Below are 21659 nucleotides of genomic sequence, written 5' to 3'. Positions count from 1 at the left end.
GGAGCCAATCCCAGCCAACACATAGCGCAAGGCAGGAAACAAACCCTGGGCACACACTAGGGCCAATTTAGAATTGCCAATGAACCTAACCTGCATGTCTTTGGACTGTGGGGGGAAACCCACGCAGACACAGGGAGAACATGCAAACTCCACGCAGGGAAGCGAACCCAGGTCTCCTAAGTGCGAGGCGGCAGCGCTACCACTGTGCCACCGTGCCGCCCCCTTTCACAAATCATTTCACAAAATTATATTATACTATTAATCGACACATTTGTGTGTCTATCTGTTTCTGTTTTATATATTTTATACCAGTAACGTTGCACTGCATGATAACGTTCAATGAATACACTTAACTTGAGCATTCGTAGTTTTCCTCTTTCTCTGTACGTTTATCATTCGTTTGCTCAGAGGTCGATGTGCTTGCTGTTTCCTAAGCAGTTCTTCTTTTCTCCACCCTAGTTGCCCGCTTCTTCTCTTTCATCAGCATCTTTTTGTGTTAAAACTGATTAAGTCACTGTTTGTGTTGCAATTACTTAGTACGCTTTCCTTAATTTTTCACTTGAGCTGGCACTTAAGTCTTCGATCTGACTCAAGAATGATTTAAGATATGAAGAGGTAGGGGAAGTGACGGCGAAGGTGGTAGGAATGAAAACAGCGCCCGTACACATGTGCCGCACAGTCGCCCTGCTGGTCGCTGCCAAGAGTTCATTCTACAATACAATAAGATAAAAATAAAAAGAGGAATAACCTTGGAGGTCAATCATCACCCCAAAGGCGGATAGTAGAGGTCACGTAGTACATATGTACTAAATTTCAGGTCAATAGGTCAAACGGTTTGCAAGATACAGGTGATTCAAAATCCTTGACAGACAAATGAACAGCCACGTAGCGTGCTATAAATAAAGATGGCCTTCTTGGTTTGCATTGTCACAAAAGTTTGTACAAAGTAAATTCAAATTTTATTGTATTTCTAGGTGCTGTCGTTCCTTTACAATTAAGTCTTTATGTTCTGTAGCAATTGCATTAGTTTTAACATTATAGTACAATATCCATTCAAGCACTAGTTTATAACATTGGTGGGGAAGGTTGTTTCTCATCCTGGTAGCATGGAGTCCAAGTTACATATTTAGAGTTTATATGGTCATTACTGCCACATGTACAATATGCAGTGGAATTTTTACTTGTATAGGCTAATCAACATACAGCATGTCTACACTCTGTCACCATGATCAGGGAACAAAACTGCCATACCCTGAGACTTCTGTCTTGCAATGGCACCCCAAACTGAATAATGAATCTGTGGACCCAAATTATGCTCAAATATGCTTGTATAGATTTAAACATAACCTAAAACAACATTCCCAAACTGTTTCCCACTCACAGGGGACTGGAACCTATTTTGTTAGCACTAGTTGAAAGTCATGAACCAACAGTGATGTTTAATGATTCTCTCTTTAATGCATAATTAGTATTGTTTCTACATAATTGAAAAGCCACTGACTTGAAAACATGAAAGCTGAACAACATTCAAACAAAAAAATGACCACCCTATTTAAAATGACATTGGGAAATAATTGTAGCAATTCTCAATTAAACCCGCATTTGATATTTTTTGTCTTTTCCTTCTCAATGCTTTTATATTCCGTATCTGACATATCTGGTTTAATAAACCTATTTTCTGAAACAGTGTAGAGAAGAAGAAAGGAACCGCTCTTACTGATATGTGCTTCAGGTTTAATTAATCATTTCAACCTCACTAGCAGCAATCAAGTCAGGACCCAGCCCTGGATGGGACACCAACACCATATGCATGCTGTACATATTTACTGTGCGTGTATCCCTAGAGAAAGGTGGGGGCTCTTGGGATATATTAAGGACAAGGCTGGATCTGCCACTCCACTGAGCCGGACAAGGCTTTAGACCAAGACTGGTTTGTAAGTTTTTGCATCACAAAGACTTTTCTCTTTTAAAATATTCTCACTTAAAGCTTTCTTATTTACAGCCACTACTTGAATGCAGATTATGACAAATATTGAAATATTCTGAAATAGTTGATTTTGGTGTTTTTCTTCAGTGCTTTAATGGAGCTTGTCTGTTCTTCAACATTTGCATATACTGCGGTGTGAATGTCTATTTATATATGCATAAATGAGAACTTGTGTTTGTGTGCAAACATCTTAGTTCCTGTATACCTTTGAAATTAAGCCCACTGAATAACAATTGTGTGATAAGCAAAAAAACGGATGTACTTTGCAACTTTCATATGTCTATATAAAGTGTATATACCCGAATACACAAGAAAACAAATACACTTTTAGAACTTGTGTGCTCTTGAGCAACTGCTGCAATTAGCATTTAGAGCATGGCAGTGTTTGCAAGTTTCAGCAGAGAAGTGAGGTTTCAACAGAGCTACGACCCACCCATTAACTGGTCTGCTCATTCCTTTAATTGTGGCTTTGAAAAGTTTCAGTGATAAAACTGTAGCAAAACCATGGTAAAAAATGCAATTTTTAAGGGCCTTTTTTTTTTGGGAATACAAAAGACACAGTCTGCACTTTCTTAAATAATGCAAACATTTCCTCTTGTTAATTGATTTGTAAAAATGACAGATGTTTTGAAGCAAGCATAGTCTACTCGCCAGTCATGGCACCGGAGAGTGCCGATTAGCACATTCAAGTAACAATTTCATTCTACTACAAACACGTGACAATAATGTCCCTATGACCTATCTATTATATGTTATAGCATATTTGAAAATGCTGTACATAAAATAGTTATAAGATTTCTGTATGCCCTAGCCAAACGTATTCATCTATTCTCTAACCCTGTGAGGATAACAGTGCCAGCCATAAAGGCAAAGCAACCCAGGATGGAACATTAGTCTATCACAGAACACACTCCAGGACAAACTGTCATTTGCTCACTCCGGGCCAATTTACAATTGCCAGTTAGTCTAACTGTATGCATTCACAAACATTTACACTCATTATTGGCCATCCTTGTCTAGGGAGAACGAGAGTATTGCATGTTACCCTTAGGTCTAAAAAAAGGATTAGTCCTCTTGTGCAGTGAGGCACTTTGGCCCAGTGATTAGTGCTGCTACCTCAACAGTTCCAGGATGTTTGATATAAATATGTCAGTATGCAGTTTGCATTCTTAACAGCGTGTCTCCTTAGTATTTTCACTGAGTTACACTGGTTTTTCCTCCACATCCTAAAGACATTTTTGGTATTTGTTGGTGTTGTATGAGAGAGCATGCATTTTGATGGTTGCTCATGACCCTGCATCTGCTTAATTAAGCAGTCTGGTGAAATGGATGGATGAATGACCTTGATTAAGTTGGATCAGTGCTTTAGATCATATACCTCTTTTAAGGCATCAAAAATATGATTTCTCAGGTGATAAACTGCTGCTGTTACAGATTTCAGGCAAAGGTGATCTTTATCGATGTACATCTTATGGAGAAAAATCACTTTCAAAGGATGGAAAGTGCTTCATGTGTATAAGATGATAAGGTAAGAGTTGCCATATTGGGGCTGATGATGGGTGGATGATTTAACAATTTTTCGTGTTAGGTTGAACCTAAGCCACATATTCTCATGGGTTACTCATTGGTTTAGTTGGGGTAACCTCTGTGTGGATTCTATATGCCTCTCTTAACGTCAGTTTCCTCTTATAGTTCAAAGGCGGGCTGTGAGTTGTGACTGTGCGTGAGTTGTGACAGCATGCTTTTCTGTATTCCATCTGTAACTACTGGTGCAACTATAATTCTATAATTTTTCACTGATTCTTGTTTTAAAATCAGTGTGACTTTCAGTTTTGACTATATACCTGTATATTGTTTTAGGCACAGCCAGGTTGGGCAGAAAAACCTCTACCAACATATCTAGATGTTCAATGAAAGTGAAGATTAGGCAAAGAGGAGAGAGCTCCCTCTGATATGTAGTCCTGAGACCAACCGCATACAAACTATGCATTGAAATCACAATCACTTTTATTGGCTTGTACTTAATGTACAGGAATTTAGCCTGGTAGCTTCACTAATTTGGTCATTAAATAACACAACTATTTAAAAATACATAGATTATTGGTTTAGACATCTGAAGACCACAAGAGATGTGCAATGGAAAATACACTGGCAGTATATGAAGTCTAGTGAGGAATCAGCAGATCTAAAATGTCATTTCCACGCAGGTGTAGTGTATATGAAGCATTTTCATTTTGGATTTTTGAAATTTTTTCCTTACATACATGAGATTGAATATCTAACAGATAAAGCGGAAAGATTCCCTAAAAACTCACAATTCCTACTGGTCGTATCCTTGTTTCTGTACTGTAGATAAGATTTGTGAACATTTTAATGTTGGATTTAGAATGGCATACATAAGAACGAAACTCAATTGAATTCAGCAGAACTATGTGATGTTTCTAGTAATATTATTTCCACAGCAACTTGAAGCCTAGGCCATTATTCACAATTTCCCCACAACTGAAATGCATTCTTAGACTTAAGATGTCAAATTTCAAGTGAAAAAACAGAATAACTTGTTATAGTAGGTAGCAGTCGGTGGTAGATGGAGAGTGTGTTCCATTTATACACTACACTAAGTCTCCTCTTTATTATTTACACCCACATAATTGATTGCTCAGTCAGTAACAGAATCCTGTGTACAGACAGTACTATTTAAAGCAAGGAGGCAACTATCAACAAGAGAAGAAATGGGCAAACATAAAAGGTTTGCTAATTTTGAATGTGGCAGCGTGGTGGGAGCCTGATGTGCCATTATGAGAGTATTGTCATCAGTAGCCCTCCTCCTTGAGCTTTCCTGTACAGTAGTCTCACAGGTTTGGAAAATGAAGAATGGTCCACCACAGAAGACTACATTTATTTATTCAGTTAAATGCTAAATGGACTTGTGGCCTTACAGAATGCACAAGTTAATCTTACTTTATTACAGATTCCAGCAAAAAACAGGAAGGTGGAGTTGAAAGAACTCCCACATGATCCTGCTGATTCACACTGATAGCTGGACTAATACATAGTGGTTTATCAAAAACCCTTTATTGCATGTCTCACAGCCAGAAGTGCAGACTGGTACTGGCAGTGTAATAGTGTGGGGTGTAGCTTCTTGGTACAAGTATCAAGAGACTCTGCAAGGATTTAATCCCACAGAATATCCAAACATCGTAGAAAATCAAGTTCATTCCATCATGGCCACAGCGTATCCATTCTCAGTAGGATAATGTTTCATTTCTGAGTTTTAAGGAACTTGTGCAGTGGTTCTGGGATTGTAATGGTGAATTTAGCTTTAAGAAGTACCCAGCTATCAGTATCTTATCTGTCAAGCAAGATGAGTTGAGCTATTTAAGTTTATAAGTTTGGGCGGCACAGAGGCACAGTGGGTAGCGCTGCTACCTCGCAGTCGGGAGACCCGGGTTCGCTTCCCGGGTCCTCCCTGCGTGGCGTTCCCTCCGGGTGCTCCGGTTTCCTCCCACAATCCAGAGACATGCAGGTTAGGTGCATTGGCGATCCTAAATTGTCCCTGGTGTGTGTGTGTGTGTGCGTGCCCTGCGGTGGGCTGGCGCCCTGCCCAGGGTTTGTTCCCTGCCTTGCGCCCTGTGTTGGCTGGGATTGGCTCCAGCAGACCCCCGTGACCCTGTAGCTAGAATGTAGCAGGTTGGATAATGGATGGATGGAAGTTTATAGGTTTATGGGGTCATAGGAGAGAATAACAACTTTTCTTAAAATCTCTTTTCTTCCTTACATGAAAAATCTAATAACATAGCTGTTACTACCAATGCTAGTTATTAAACTGCACAAGATATCAAATCATTTTCTTCTGGGTATGTTTTGCCCAACTTCTTCCCCTTGCATTACAGGCAGTCATATACCAATACAGAGTTGCAGGGAACAATTTGCAAATTAAGAGAACTGTTGGTGCAACTGTAGTGACAGAGTCAGCGCTACAACTTTTCTGCTTGTTGTCACGTATTTGGAGTGTAGCTCTGCCAACAGCTAATTTTCAACAATTTTGGGCTTTACGGGGCAAAATCCCTCTACCAACCTTTCAACACCATATTGAGGCCATGCCCTGACAAACTAAGGCTGTTTTGAGGGCAAATATGGAGTAAACTCATTGTTACTGAGGCGGAACCAGCAAAGGGCACCTACCAAAGAATGCCTCTCATGGTGAGGGATGTCATGGCCCACAGCAGGTGTACTATGTACACTTGACAATACATTTGATTTGAATATGTTAATCCTGTCAAACATGATTCAGCCTTTTATGGTAATGCTTGATGACACGTTTTTGTATGGACAATACCTAATATATTAAGTCGCTGCCATCTCCCAGGTATATCAATGTGATGTCTGCACTTTCCATTCATCAGCTGTTTCCACGGACTTCCCTTAAATAGAGTTTTAGTTGTTCACAGAGTGCTTAGTTTTCATGCACACCCTCTTTCTAAAACGCATTTATTTATAAGTGTCAGAAGTAGAAAAGCTGCATTGTGGGCCGAACAGAGTGTGCAGGCAAACGACAGACATGAACATCTTAGATCTGCTGATAGATGGTTATAGGTTTAGTTTGCTCTGTTTGTAATTTGAACTGCAAGCCATTATATACAGTAATGACGATTGAGTGATTCACAGCTTTACACATACTACAAAAACATTATCCATTTTGGATTGTCTGACTGTAAATGTGTGCTTTTGTGGAATGCAATGACCCTTGTTTTGTATTTTCTGTTACCATAAATGCAATGAAAGGCACTATATATTAAACATGCATTGTCACTTGCAGTACACAGTGAACATGTAGGCTGTGACATTTCTGTTAAGAAAGCTAATGTTGCTTTTTTAGCAGTGAAGGATGTGAGATTGTTCATTAAGAAAGGCGCTATATAAAACAAACCTGTACCATGTATTCATTGACTGTGATTTAGCACTTCTGTGTCTTTTCCTTTTATCAAGGGATTTAAGGCTTTGCTTTGTAAAGTGATATCTGACCAAATTTGTTATGAAGGACACTATATAAAATAAAGATTGATTAGTCAGACTTGCTCATACCATGCACTCTAGATCTGCAAAGTGTAATTTAGCTTGTAAAGGTTTTCTTTCTTTAGCATTTTAATGTTTCTTTCTTTGTAGTGCAATACTAGGGTGTTGTACCGTGTTAGCCATTGTGAATGTAGTGAGAAGTCAAGCAAAATGACACTTTTTATTGGCTAACTAAAAAGATTACAATATGCAAGCTTTCGAGGCAACCCAGGCCCCTTCTTCAATGTATGAATATTACTATATGAAATAAAGATTAAATGCCAGACTGCTGCTGCTGAACACCCTGGGTATTTACGTGTCTTTTAATGGCATAGGTTTCTCTTTCTTTCTTCAAGGAATGTAGCTTTGCTTTCTTTATAATGTATTGTGTCGCACAGGCTCTTATGAAGCATGCTGTAATAAATGAAGAATGAATGAAACGCGTGCATCCATAATCAATGTAATGCTCTTAAATGCATTGTTTAATTTTTGTGGGTTGTATTAAAGATTTATGAAGACTACTGATTGGAGCTTGTACACTTTTTTAGTGCCATATTCTTTTGATGTGTACGGTGCCTACTGATTTTTTCAGCAGACGGTTTTGCTACCCCTTTGGCAGTACACTTTTTCCCCAACCTACCATCCCCCATTTTTATTAAAACTAGCCTCTCTGTTGGATGTCTTGTCAGCTACCGGGTCACTTCTGTGAGGCCAGAATCCCTAGCTCTGTGTGTCTGATGCAGCTCTATGCAGCGTACTCTTAATGCCAGAATAGGCCTTGTACAATGAGTCACCATGGAGCCACCACTCCTTTTTTGTTTTGTGGATATAATCAACCTTCTCCATTTGTAGACTGGAAAGAAAAAGCGGTGGCCTGGACAGTCGAATGCTGTTCAGCTAGCCTGCAGGGTACAAGACACATCTGGGCTGTAAGCACCGACTTTGTTCTCACTCGCTGAATTAGTAGCTGACACTGGGCATGCGCACAGCACACCATTCCACATAGCTCCATAACAACCGACATGAGCCACGCTTGTAACTAACTCATTTTTAAAATGACTAATGCATCATTCTCTGCGTTTGTTTATGCAAGTATTGTAATAAATTGCTTCATTGTCTTCATCACACCCCGGAAAATAGAGAATTCTAGGTTAAAACAATGTTCATGTTGCCCTAGAGGTAAGGATCATGGTGCATAAACACAAGAAAACCCTTTTATTTTATGCAGTATTTTGTAGAGACATTTGTCAGTGCGCTGTGGTGGGCTGGTGTCCTGCCCGGGATTTGTTCCTGCCTTGCACCCTGTGTTGGCTGGGATTGGCTCCAGCAGACTCCCGTGACCCTGTGTTAGGATTTAGCGGGTTGGGTACTGACTGACTGACTTGTCAGTGGGTGGCACAATACTTGTGGGAAGCGTCATCTCTCAAGATCGTATAGATACCTTTGTCTCCATGTGTATTGTGTATATGTCAGTCAATTAATATTTTGTTTATCGCTTCTCTGGGTGTACATGTCCAAAAAGAAATTTAATTTTGGATTTGTTTAGAGTCCTGGGGACCTCAGCCATCAAGCTGCCTCCCCCATTTGGCCAATCCACAGCTGAAACAGCGCTGGGCCATCCAATCCAATGAAAGGACCCCTCTAACCCATGATTCCTGCGATCCTCCATCAGGGATGACTTTACCTTAGGCAGGCAAAACAACACCAAGTGCCACATTTGAGTACCGAGAAGAGAAACAGAATAGGTGAGGGTTAGTAAGAAATTCTAACTATCATGTTACTTGTTTTAGTACTAATAACTAACAACAGAGATATGCCGTCTGTACAATTAATCAGCAGCTCTAGTCAGGATGTGCTAAACTGAAGTGGCGAGTCTTCAGCTGGGAGTTAAAAGCTGAGACCGAAGAGGCATCTCTTACAGTAACAGGCAGACCACTCCACAAAAAGCTCGACCTCCCACTGTTATTTTATTAATCCATGGAATCATAAGCAGACCGGCATCTTGAGATCTTAATGTGCACTCAGGTTTGTCAGTCATGATAAGTTCAGACAAGTTTTGATTTTGAAATCTGTCCTACACTTAACTGGGAGACAGTGTAAGGATTTAAGAACTGGAGTGATGTGGTCATGTCTTCTTGTTCTTGTAATAATTCTTGCAGCAGCATTTTGGATTAACTGGAGGTTGTATAAAGAACAGTTTGAACATCCTGTGAACACTGCATTGCAGTAGGCAATCCTACTAGAAATAAATGCATGAATTAATTTCACAGAATTCTGTTTATTTAGAAAGCGCCTTAATTTCCCAACATTTTTAAGATGGAAGAAACATGATTTGGACAACTTTGTAATGTGTGCTTCAAATGACATGCTAGAGTCAAAGATAACTCCTTGATTGCGGGCTGAGTCAGTAAAATGAATGGTGATTGCAACTGAGTTAAATGATGATTTTTTTTTTAATTTTCAAATGTAATGGTATGACATGTTCTGTTTTTTTTTTTTTTTTTCATGGGAATGATCCAATCCATTTTCCTACTGGCTCATTCAATTCGGAGTTGTACAGTTACAAAACCTAACTCGGCAAAAACTAGAAAAGCAGGAATGGAACCCATCACAAAGCACACATAAGCATAGCCATTCATGCATGTCGACAACAAACATAATTTAGAGTCCGCTGTTGACCTGACTGCTCATTGTATGGACTATGGAAACAGAAAGGAAAACTCATACAAATAGACGAATCTGCTAACCCCACACAGTAGGCACCTTCACGAGGAGCCATGCATTGTGCTGCATAAGTGGTGCTTGCTACACTAGTGTGGTGCACTCCAGCAGATTCCATTTTATTTTATATTTACACTCTTCGCAGTGAACTGTAGCACTTTGCTTAACAACATTAATGTAGTAATGACTGTATGTGTACAGTTTAATCAACATCCTTTATTTTGTGTAGTATATTTTATATAGAGTACTAGCAAACAAGACCACATATGAATGTTTTTCCTGGAGCTTGGCTACATGGGGTTTGACATATACTGAAAGTTCAACTATCTGGGCCCATTCCAAGAATTAAGTCATTTTACATTGCCCCTTCATAAAACACATGCATTTAAAGTTATTGATTTAAATTGTTAGTGTTGGAGTCTCATAAATATATACACCCATACATTTCCTGAAGGCGTGGGGGGCATTGTCTGCAAGAAAAAACCATCCCTGGACAGCCCACCAGACCATCACAAGGCACACTCACATAGAAGCTGCTTTACACTTGGCAGTGAAGCAAACATGGGGAGAAGTTGGACACTGGCATCACATGATATGTTTTTAGAAGCTACCAGAAAACCTTTTTATGATGGGCTCAAGGGAGATGATGGTACTTTGGATCTTTAGATAGGGGAGTTTTCAGTTTGCATTGAAGGGGATTTCATTAGATTCTGTGAACTCAGATTATCGGTATCAACATGTTTGTCGCTTTTCGTGAGTTTGTGCATTTTCATCAGTTAGTCTTTATGCTGTGCTTTACTCAATAAGTAACTTCTCCAGTAAGTATCAAGAGATTTAAACATATCAACAAATTTGTGCCAATATGTTTATTCAGTCATTTCTTTTTTTTGTGGCCTATTTCATAGTGAACATAAAAACAAGTTATTTAATAAAACCATGAAAAACTGCATTTAGTCTTATATAGCACCCTTCTCAGGACATAAAGGGGCTGCACAAGTTTCCAAGCAAGAAAAGGAGTCCTCACATTACTAAATATAAAATGAAGAGTAAAATACAAAGATCACATGTAACAGACACACTCTATAGTATAATTTCTTTAAATCTCCCAACACCATAAAATAAATCAATCATGGGAAAGTTTTTACATTCATAGTGGGTAACATCCATTGATTGTTTTTTCCATTCATGGTGGGTAACATTCTGTGTTACCTAATTTAAGAATTAGCATTATAGTAATTGTGAGTTTATGTATGGGGGTGATCAAGAAGGTCTGAGCCTCACCTATTAAAAGAAACATCAGTAAAAGCAGATTTATTTTTCAACATGAATTAAACTGAATTTATCTGCATTATGTCTCTAAGGAGAAAATATCGTCCTGTTGGTTTAGCTAGCAGCCATACCACCTGCACTTCCGAAGAGGTCATCCACCTAAAGCTAAGCAGCTTCAGGCCCGGCCAGTACTTGGATGAAAGACCATTTAGGAAAAGCTTGGTTTGTTGCTCTAAGAGGTGTTGGTGAGGCCAGCAGAGGGCGCTTACCCTGTGGGCTGTGTGTCGATCCCGATGTCCCAGAGTAGTGATGGGGGACACTGTACTGTAAAAATGGCGTAGACCTTGGGATGAGAAGTAAAATCAAGGTCCTGACATTCTGTGGTCATAAAAGATCCCTGGGCATCCTTCATAAACAGCAGGCTAAATTACCCACCATGGCCCAGTCATTCTGGCCCCCTAATCATCCCCTGCCTCTAATTCTCTCTATCCCGCTCTCTCTCTCTCTCTTACCACTTCAACAGCTAATAGCTCGTGTGTGGTGAGTGTATTGGTATAAAAATGGCTGCTGCTGCATCATCCAGATGGATGCCACACATTAGTGGTGGTTGAAGTGGTTCCCCACTCGCTATGAAAAGTGCTTTGAGTAGTGAGAAAAGAACTATATAAACGTAAAAGAATGATAAAAAAAAAACCATAAAAAAACGTTTTCCTGCTAATACCTGCAAAAAAATATAAAAAACGGTTTCCTGCTAATACCTGCAGTGATTCAGTGAGCGGGTCCTGTACCGTTTTCATCTTTTTTTTTTCTCCTAATGAATGTTTTCCTCTAAAACATTCATTTCCAAAGTAGTCTAAAATGCTACTTGTTTCCCTATTAATATGTTTTTAAAGATATATGAACTTTTGATCTGATTTTCAAATACCAGTAGTTTAAAATATATACATCTCGGTTAATTTTCGCTCGCACCATTCTGTACCCTCTTAATTAGCAATCACCTTTTTTGATAAGCAGTATCTTTTACCGTCATGACTTCCAGACAATCTGCTGACGTTAGAAGTTGCACACTGATAAATCTTTACTTCTTGTGTTTTAAAATGTGAACAGCAACAATGTAACTTAATTTTCATTGTATCCTTTTCCTGAACACACCATGGCAGCATTAGGAAGTACACCTGGTTGGTAGTGTGACGGGCTGCCCTGACTGAACAAGATGAATATTGCAGTCATAGAAAGGAAGTAGATGTGTTTATGAAGGATGATTTTGGTAAGGTTTGATGTTGAGTATGTTTCCTTTGGGAGATTGGGGAGCATTTAGAGTTTATTAAAGAACATCTTTTTGTACAAGTAAATAGTATAGAAATACTTTGTGGCGTGAATGTTATAATAAACACAAAATGAAATTAAATCCATCAGTTTTTACAGCTCCTGGCTTAAGATGCCATTACATTTTACACAGAAGTGAACATAGCTGTATATTAAATGAAACTTGTCAGAATAGCAATCACCCAATCTTTATTTTATTTAGCACATTTCGCAACACTCAGTATCACAGAGATCTTTAGAAAGGCATCAAGATGCATGTGTGCTCTGTGGCACTGCCTGTATTTGTCTTGCATTCTTCATAAAATTTCTCCTGCGTTGTGACTCGAACAAACAGCACAACCCCCTCTTCCTCTCATAGTAATGTCCACGTGTGGAAGTGGATGTGAACTCTGAGTAAGGGGCACCGGGAGGCACTGAATGTGGTTTTCTACAGAAGGTGAAATCCAGGTGCTTGATCAACAAGCAGTTTGGAGTGAAGTTACAGTCATATGAAAAAGTTTGGGAACCCCTCTCCGCCTGCATAATAATTGACTCTCCTTTCAATAACAAAGATAACAGTGGTATGTCTTTCATTTCCTAGGAACATCTCAGTACTGGGGCGGCACGGTGGCGCAGTGGGTAGCTCTGCTGCCTCGCAGTTAGGAGACCCGGGTTCGCTTCCCAGGTCCTCCCTGCGTGGAGTTTGCATGTTCTCCCTGTGTCTGCGTGGGTTTCCTCCGGGCGCTCCGGTTTCCTCCCACAGTCCAAAGACATGCAGGTTAGGTGGATTGGCGATCCTAAATTGGCCCTAGTGTGTGCTTGGTGTGTTTGTGTGTGTCCTGCGGTGGGTTGGCACCCTGGCCGGGATTGGTTCCTGCCTTGTGCCCTGTGTTGGCTGGGATTGGCTCCAGCAGACCCCTGTATTCGGATCCAGCGGGTTAGAAAATGGATGGATGGATCTCAGTACTGGGTTGTTTTCCGAACAAAGATTTTTAGTGAAGAAGTATTTACTTGTATGAAATTAAATCAAATGTGAAAAAATTGGCTGTGCAAAAATGTGGGTCCCCTTGTCATTGTGCTGATTTGAATGCCTGTCACTGCTCAATGCTGATGACTTGCAACACCAAATTGGTTGGATGAGCTTGTTAAGCTTTGAACTTCATAGACAGGAGTGTCCAATCATGAGATAAGGTATTTAAGGTGGTCAATTGCAAGTTGTGCTTCCTTCCCTTTGACTCTCCTCTGAAGAGTGACAGACAGCATGGGATCCTCAAAGCAACTCTCAAAAGATCTGAAAACAAAAATAGTTCAGTATGATGGTTTAGGGGAAGGCTACAAAAAGCTATCTAAGAAGTTTAAACTGTCAGTTTCAACTGTAAGGAATGGAATCAGGAAATGGAAGGCCACAGGCACAGTTGCTGTTAAACCCAGCAGGTCTGGCAGGCCAAGAAAAATACAGGAGCGGCATATGAGCAGGATTGTGAGAATGGTTACAGACAACCCACAGATCACCTCCAAAGACCTGCAAGAACATCGTGCTGCAGATGGTGTATCTGTACATCGTTCTACAATTCAGCGCAATTTGCACAAAGAACATCTGTATGGCAGGGTGATGAGAAAGAAGCCCTTTCTGCACTCACGTCACAAACAGATTTGCTTGTTGTGTACAAATACACATTTAGACAAGCCAGATTCATTTTGGAACAAAGTGCTTTGGACTGATGAGACAAAAATTAAGTTATTTGGTCATAACAAAAAACGCTTTGCATGGCGGAAGAAGAACACCGCATTCCATGAAAAACATCTGCTACCTCCTGTCAAATTTGGTGGAGGTTCCATCATGCTGTGGGGCTGTGTGGCTAGTTCAGGGACTGGGGCCCTTGTTAATGTCGAAGGTCAGATGAATTCAACCCAATATCAACAAATTCTTCAGGATAATGTTCAAACATCAGTCACAAAGTTGAAGTTACGCAGGGGTTGGATATTCCAACAAGACAATGAGCCAAAACACAGTTCGAAATCTACAAAGGCATTCATGCAGAGGGAGAAGTACAATGTTCTGGAATGGCCGTCACAGTCCCCTGACTTGAATATCATCAAAAATGTATGGGATGATCTGAAGCAGGCTGTCCATGCTCGGCAGCCGTCAAATTGAACTGAACTGGAGAGATTTTGTATGGAAGAATGGGGTCAAAAATACCTCCATCCAGAGTCCAGACACTCATCAAAGGCTATAGGAGGCGTCAAGAGGCTCAAAGGAGCAAAAGGAGGCTCAACTAAGTATTGATGTCATATCTCTGTTGGGGTGCCCATATTTATGCACCTGACTCATTTTGTTATGATGCATATTGCATATGTTCTGTTAATCCAATAAACTTAATGTCACTGCTGGAATACTACTGTTTCCATAAGGCATGTCAGATATTAAAAGGAAGTTGCTACTTTGAAAGCTCAGCCAATGACAAACAAAAATCCAAAGAATTAAGAGGGGTTCCCAAACTTTTTCATATGACTGTATCTAGAGGCGAGATCCTGCAGAGCCTCTCTGGTTTCCCCACTTGTGATTGGCACTCAGCAGCACAAACAAGTTCTCCTGAACAATATGTTTACACTGCTGTTGATGCATCACCGTGTATCCAAAAAGAAAGTTCTGGGAGTGGATTGAACCATTTAATCAGCTGTTAGTGTGACACAGAATGGGCATGTTCCTAGTTGGAAAACAAAAACATGTTGACTGGCTAATTAGGTGTTTCATCAGAAGTGTCTCTGGTCACATGGCTGCTTGTCTACCATTGAATGTGAGCAGGCAGGTACTGAGTGGCTTGTGTCCTTGGCGTGAGATGACGATGGAATTGGATGTCTCCGAACTGAAAAACTGTAAACAGAGGTCTGAGGGGGAGAAGTGAAATTAATGATATAAATTCATGAAGTGCTTTAACACTAATCAGCCAGTCGCAGCTCTTTGCTCAAGGCTCTTCTAAGAGGATCTGTCTCCTTCCTGCTCTTCTAAATAACGTAAAATATCTGAGAACAATTTGCCTCAACTGCTAAAATTTAGAATTAGTGGGCGAGGCGAGGGGTAGGCGGTGCCAGCAGGATACGCTGAGAAATCTGATGCTGGGTGCTTTAGGGGGTACAGTCACCTGTTTAGTCTTGCAGTGTGCAGCTGCTGTGAAGCAGGCCATAAAGGAAAAAAAAAAAACCCAGTCTGTCCCCCTCTGTCTTTTTCTTTCTCTCTCTGTCTGTTTCTCTCATGAGCTCTCTCAGTGTCTCAGACTTTCTCCTAGAAAGGCAGATGTATGAAGAAGAGAAAGCAGAAGCACTGGCATGTGGTGGAGGAGGGGGGGGGGGCTGAATTCAGACAAATGGCTGCAGAATTCTAAATGCAACAGATGTAGAAACCCCAATGTCATACTGGTTCAGAATACCTGAGAAGTGCAAAAACCAGCCATACTGTGAGAGTGGAGCAGCACGAGTGAAGCTAAGGAACAGGGGGATAACTTAGGGGTTACGGGTTCAAAAACGGAAAAGGAAAAGCCAACTTTGTACATGTAATGCAACTTAAAAGAAGTAACCATAATAGTAACAAACCGGACACTGAAGATGTATGCTTTGACATGGTGCTTTAAGAAGCATTTCGTCAAAATTAATTGTACATACTGTACGGTCTGTCGTCGAGACATTTTGTTCTTTTTACATGGGGTCTTTTGCAGTCACCTGAACAGCCAGTAGTGGGTGTATGATATGCTCAATATCTATTACATGGTTTCTTAACTGACCACTGTGTCTTAGTCATCCTGGTGTGTGTTCAGACCATAGTGTGTGTGGGTGAATCTAGATTTATTTATCTACCTATGTGTGTATTTATTTATTTAAGCAGCTTCTGTAAAGAGGCAATTTTTTCTCTCATGGGACAAAGAAAGTTCTTTCTATTGTGAAAGAAATCAAATGGAAATTATTAAAGAAAGAAATTTTGTCCTTAACAAATTGGACAGGAGGAAGTTTGTGCATTACGTCTTTAATTTCCTATTCATAAAGAAGGATACACCCCATCACAGCGGCCTGTGAAGGAATGGTCACTGAGCAAAGAAAGATACAGTCCCAATATTTATAGACAATTGAGTTTACATAACAGCACTGAATTAATACTTACGTAACGCGTAATGTAACAGCATTTATTCTAATTGGTTCATTAGCTTACACACCACCTGTCATTTATTCTGATTGGCTCATTAACACAGAAGATATGACGTGTTTTCAGCAGAAAGCACAGCCAGCTTACATACGCAAAATAAAAGTCTCCTTCCACTACATTTTTGTCCTTCTCAAAAACATTTCTTAAGTTTAGCTCATACTCTTCTTTTATGAAATTTTCTGTGTACGTGAAAACTGTCAAGTCCTACTGTGTACATGACATTCAGCTACTTCTTGAACTACCTAGGGCATTTTATCTGTTTACCCAACCATTATGTCAGTCATGCTATATAAAAAACAAAGGTTGTATATTTTTAATGTATACTGCAATCCAAAACTCTTCATGCACACAGACTACGTTTCCCTTAGGTAACTATATTATTCTCTCACTATCTATCTGTCTTATAGTGCCTTTCATATCTATCTAAATAAGCAGGGTGCATGCACAAAGACTCCTTGTATCCCACAGCTAACTTGTTTTTTCGTTTACCATGCACTATTGAACCCACTTTACCCAGTTCATGAAAGCTGCAATCTCTTTGTATGCAAGACAAAAACAAACCCGGTCAGGCCATCACTGAGCAAACTCCTGCACAAACCCTACACTCACTTAGTTGTGGCTCATTTAGAATCGCCATTTGATGTGACATGCATATCTCTGAAATGGGACTAGAAACGTGTGGGGACAAAACCCCCTCGCATACACAGTGTGAACATGCAGACTCCACAGTCAGAGACCAGGCTGGGGTTCAAACCTTTCCGGATCTGTAAGGCAACCTCGCTCATCACCATGCCAGAGTGTTGGCCAGATAACAATTTAGTAGATCCAAACTTAAAAATTGTTGCCGGGCCTGGTGTGAATTAGGTTAGTCTTAATCATTTTATTCAATATCAATAGTCTCCAATATCTGCTTTGCACTTCCAAGTTGTCTCCTTGCATCCCACATCTCACTCTAATGTAACAGAACAGTTGTTGTAGAAGTAGACAGTATACTGTGAGGCCTGTTATGCTGCTGATTTCTCAGACTCTGTTCCACACCTCCTAGCTACATGAACTCTGTATGCCAGGAATTAGAAGGGCAGGTGGGAAACTGTAGGGTGAGACAATACATGAATCATAAATGTACCTACAAATTATTCAGTTGGAACTATCATAAATTATATTTCAGGAGGGTTCAAATCCAAAATCCCACCCAGCTATATCTATTCTGTACACTATAGTATTATCGGCTATTGTCAGACATGATGATGGCTTGTATCCCACTTCTTTTTTTTTTTTTATTTATTTATTTATTAATTTTATTACAATCAATACATAGCAATCAAGTTTTAACAAAAAAAAAAGAATTATGCTAAGAACAGATCGATCCCCACCCTTGAGAGAGAGAGCAAGCCAAACGGTGTAAAATTTAAGGCTTTTAAAAATACCTAAATCAACAAATTCTATGTGCTTTATGACTTGTATCCCACTTCTGACACTAACATTGTGGACTGCTGTAGGTTCAGTTATGAAAGTCATTTATTTGTGTTCTGCATTGTGTAGTTGATCTTCAATATCTATAAGCACCTGCGGTTAACCAAACAAAACAACCTATTGCTGTAACGCTTCCTATCCCATATCTGACACCATTATAACTTAATACCGCTCACTGAAAATATTAATGTTGCACCAGAAAATCATTGGTATAATCACCTGTGTCTGTTATGTAGCAGCGTTTTAACTATGAGCTATGACTCCATCACCTACATCAAAGTGTCAGATTCAAACTTGTTTATGAGTGGGTATCAGTCTTTGTTTTGTGTTTTTTATGGTATACATTGTGCTGCACAATCTTCAAAATTTGCAACATTCTGCCAGTTAGCTGAACAAAAGACACTATTGCTGTATATTCTGTTTTCATCCGCAGTGACTCCTTGTATTCCACAGCTAACACTAAAGAAATTCATTCAAATAATGTTAAATGCTAATTAATCTATGGTGTGTGTTACATACAAGAGTCTTGTAAGGACAGTTATACAATACAGTTTATTTTTGTAGAGCCCAAAATCACACAGGAAGTGCCGCAATGGGCTTTAACAGGCCCTGCCTCTTGACAGCCCCTCAGCATTGACTCTTTGAGAAGACAAGGAAAAACTCCCAAAAAAACCTTGTAGGGAAAAATGGAAGAAACCTTGGGAAAGGCAGTTCAAAGAGAGACCCCTTTCCAGGTAGGTTGGGTGTGCAGTGGGTGTCAAAAGAAGGGGGTCAATACAATACAATACACAGAACAGAACAATCCTCAATACAGCATAAAAATAAATATTTTAGAAGTACGGAGCAGAATTTAACAGTAGATGATATCACTTAATAAGATTTGGATATTTTTAGAGTCTTGGAGACCTCATCCATCAAGCTGCCTCCCCCATTTGGCCATTCCACGGCTGAAACAGTGCTGGGCCAGCCAATCTGATGAAAGGACCCCTCATTCTCTTGATTCCTGCGATCCTCCATCAGGGATGACTTTACCATAGGCAGTCAAACAACTTGGCAGGTGGGCCGTGGCACCAATTGCCACATTTGAGTACCGAGAAGAGAAACAGAATAGGTGAGGGTTAGTATCAAATTCTAACTATCATGTTACTTATGTTTTAGTGCTAATGACTAACAACAGATGCAGTCTGTACAGTTAATCAGCAGCTCTAGTCAGGGTGTGCTAAACTGAAGTAGTGAGTCTTCAGCCGGGATTTAAAGGCTGAGACCGAAGGGGCATCTCTTATAGTAGCAGGCAGACCACTCTACGGTTTAGGGGCCCTGTAACTAAAAGCTCGACCTCCCACTGTTATTTTATTAATCCTTGGACTCCTAAGCAGACCGGCATCTTGAGATCTTAATGTGCGCTCAGGTTTGTAAGTCATGATAAGTTCAGACAAGTAAGCCGGACCTCGGCCATTTAATGCTTTATATGTTAAAAGGAGGATTTTGAAATCTGCCCTAAACTTAACCGGGAGCCAGTGTAAGGATTTAAGAACTGGGGTTATGTGTTCATATTTTCTTGTTCTGTTATGTACAGTAATAACATAAGGAATAGTGGAAATAGTGTTGAATGTATTTTCCAGTAGAATCATTGCTATTAAGAGAGTCAATACAAGTTTTTTTTGTATTCTGGATTTAGCTGTTAGTTTTTTAACACCTGATTGATTATTCATTTGGGGTTCAATAGCAATCACAAACATCATTGGTAGTAATGGACACCTTTGTTTGGTTCTACATTCTAATTTTAAATAATGCAAACTATATGAACTTGTTTAATCAGTGACATTTCATCATGATGAACAGAAGGGTATGAGAAAGCCAAGAGAAAGAAGAAGGACTGTCCGACGTCTTCTACCAACCTGAAATCTGTTTAGGCACGAGGTACATCAGGTAAGCTGATTTATAAGGTAAGATGATTTTTTTTTTAATTAAATATACAATTTAATTCACCCTTGTTTGTCATGGTGGCAGAGAGTGGCAACATGTTGGCTGTTGTTTGGATGTGCAAATAAGACTTTTACTGTACCCTGTACGTGTGACAACACTACTACTACACTATGTGAAGGCATCAGGGCCTTTTATGGAAACAAAAATGCAAAGCAGAAGCCCATCCTAAATGGAATGCCACTTCATTATAAAGCCCTCATCACTGCCCCACGGAGCAGAGTAATTTAGGGAATGCCGATTTACCTAACAGCACTTGAAAGGAAACCAAAGCCAAACCAAAGAACAAGTTAGCTTAGCAGAGATGACCCCACTCTCAAGCCCAAAACCAAAGAGCCCAGATATCTTCTAATGTAATACGCTACTGTGGCTGTCCGTTTCTCTGTCCAGGATTTTAAATCACTTGTAGCTCGCAAAACTGTTTGACGTATTGACTTGAAATTTGATACACATGTACTACGTGACGTCTACTATCCGCTTTCGGGGTGACGATTGACATCCAAGGTTATTCCTCTTTTTTTATTTTTATTTTATTTTAGAATCAACTCTCAGCAGCGGCCACCAGGGAGGCTGTGTAGCCCATGCATACGGGCGCCATTCACATCCCTACCACCTTCGCCGTCACTTCCTCTACCTCTTCATATCTTAAATCATTCTTGAGGCACATTGAAGACTTACGTGCCAGCTTAAGGAAAATGTACTAAGTAACTGCAACACAAACACTGACTTAATCAGTTTTAACACAAAAAGATGCCAATGAAAGAAGAGAAGAAGCGGGCCATTAAGGTGGAGAAATGAAGAGCTGTGCAGGAAACGCATCAAACTCTGAGCAAACGAATGCTAAACGTACAGAGAAAGAGAATGAAAACTAGAAATGCTCAAGTCACGTGTATTCACTGAACGTTATCGTGCCTTTACTGGTTATACTATAAAGCCTTTGATATTTTTGTCATTGTAAGTAACCTCAATAGACCTGGAGCGTGCCAGCTGCAAACACACTCAATTATTAGTTATTAGCGGATTTATTAAAAATGCATGCTGAATCTGTGGTGTACAGTACCCTGGCGGATTATGGGGCAGCTCCTGAGTACTCCTTTTAAAGCAATGTTGTGGACAGCCCCTCCTAACCCGAATAAAATCATTCATTGCCCTGTGCCCGCCTTACTGGAAAGACAGCAGGCTTTCATTAACCCTCTATGCATGTGACTCATGCCTCGGTATCTTTGATGTGGCCGGTAGTAACAAAAAACAAAAAAAAAACCGAGAGACGTATCTTTAAGTGCAGATAACAGGCCGGCGAAATGAGACGTGTAAGTTTCATCAGAAAAAGCAATCTGCATGCTCTACACGATCTGTCTAGGCTTTTCTCTCGTTCTACCACACAACAAATATTATTTTATCTTGTGACTGTTTGCATGCTTGCAGGTTGTCACTGCCATTACTGCTACTTGGTTTTATTTCTGCACTCAAGACCCTGCATTGCTTACCACTCCTCTAATTTTCACAAGTGCTTTCTTTAATCTGCACCTGCTGCCACCTGCAGTCCAACTGCCTGCTGTAGTGGTAATGTCCTTCTCTACATAGCCTCCTGCTTTGAAAACTTCCAGACAGCAGAGGGGCCTACAGAGCAGAGGAAGACATTTGTCAGTTGCACAGCAGAGGAAGACACTG

General features: G+C 40.1%; 1 long non-coding RNA gene across 1 annotated transcript in view; it reads left to right on the top strand.

Annotated features, from left to right (window-relative positions):
• LOC120517691 overlaps window positions 1-20817 on the top strand; it is a 55601-nt gene extending 34784 nt beyond the window's left edge. Inside the window, exons 6-7 of the long non-coding RNA XR_005631084.1 lie at window positions 19825-19934; window positions 20528-20817. This is a non-coding gene — a long non-coding RNA (uncharacterized LOC120517691). The remainder of the gene's footprint in view (window positions 1-19824; window positions 19935-20527) is intronic.
• The last annotated feature ends 842 nt before the right edge of the window (window positions 20818-21659 follow it).

Source organism: Polypterus senegalus, chromosome 17, assembly GCF_016835505.1.
Source record: "Polypterus senegalus isolate Bchr_013 chromosome 17, ASM1683550v1, whole genome shotgun sequence".
In the NCBI taxonomy this organism is placed as follows: domain Eukaryota; kingdom Metazoa; phylum Chordata; class Cladistia; order Polypteriformes; family Polypteridae; genus Polypterus; species Polypterus senegalus.
The sequence above is the reverse complement of the archived record's forward strand: the minus strand, read 5'-3'. Positions and strand labels throughout refer to the sequence as shown.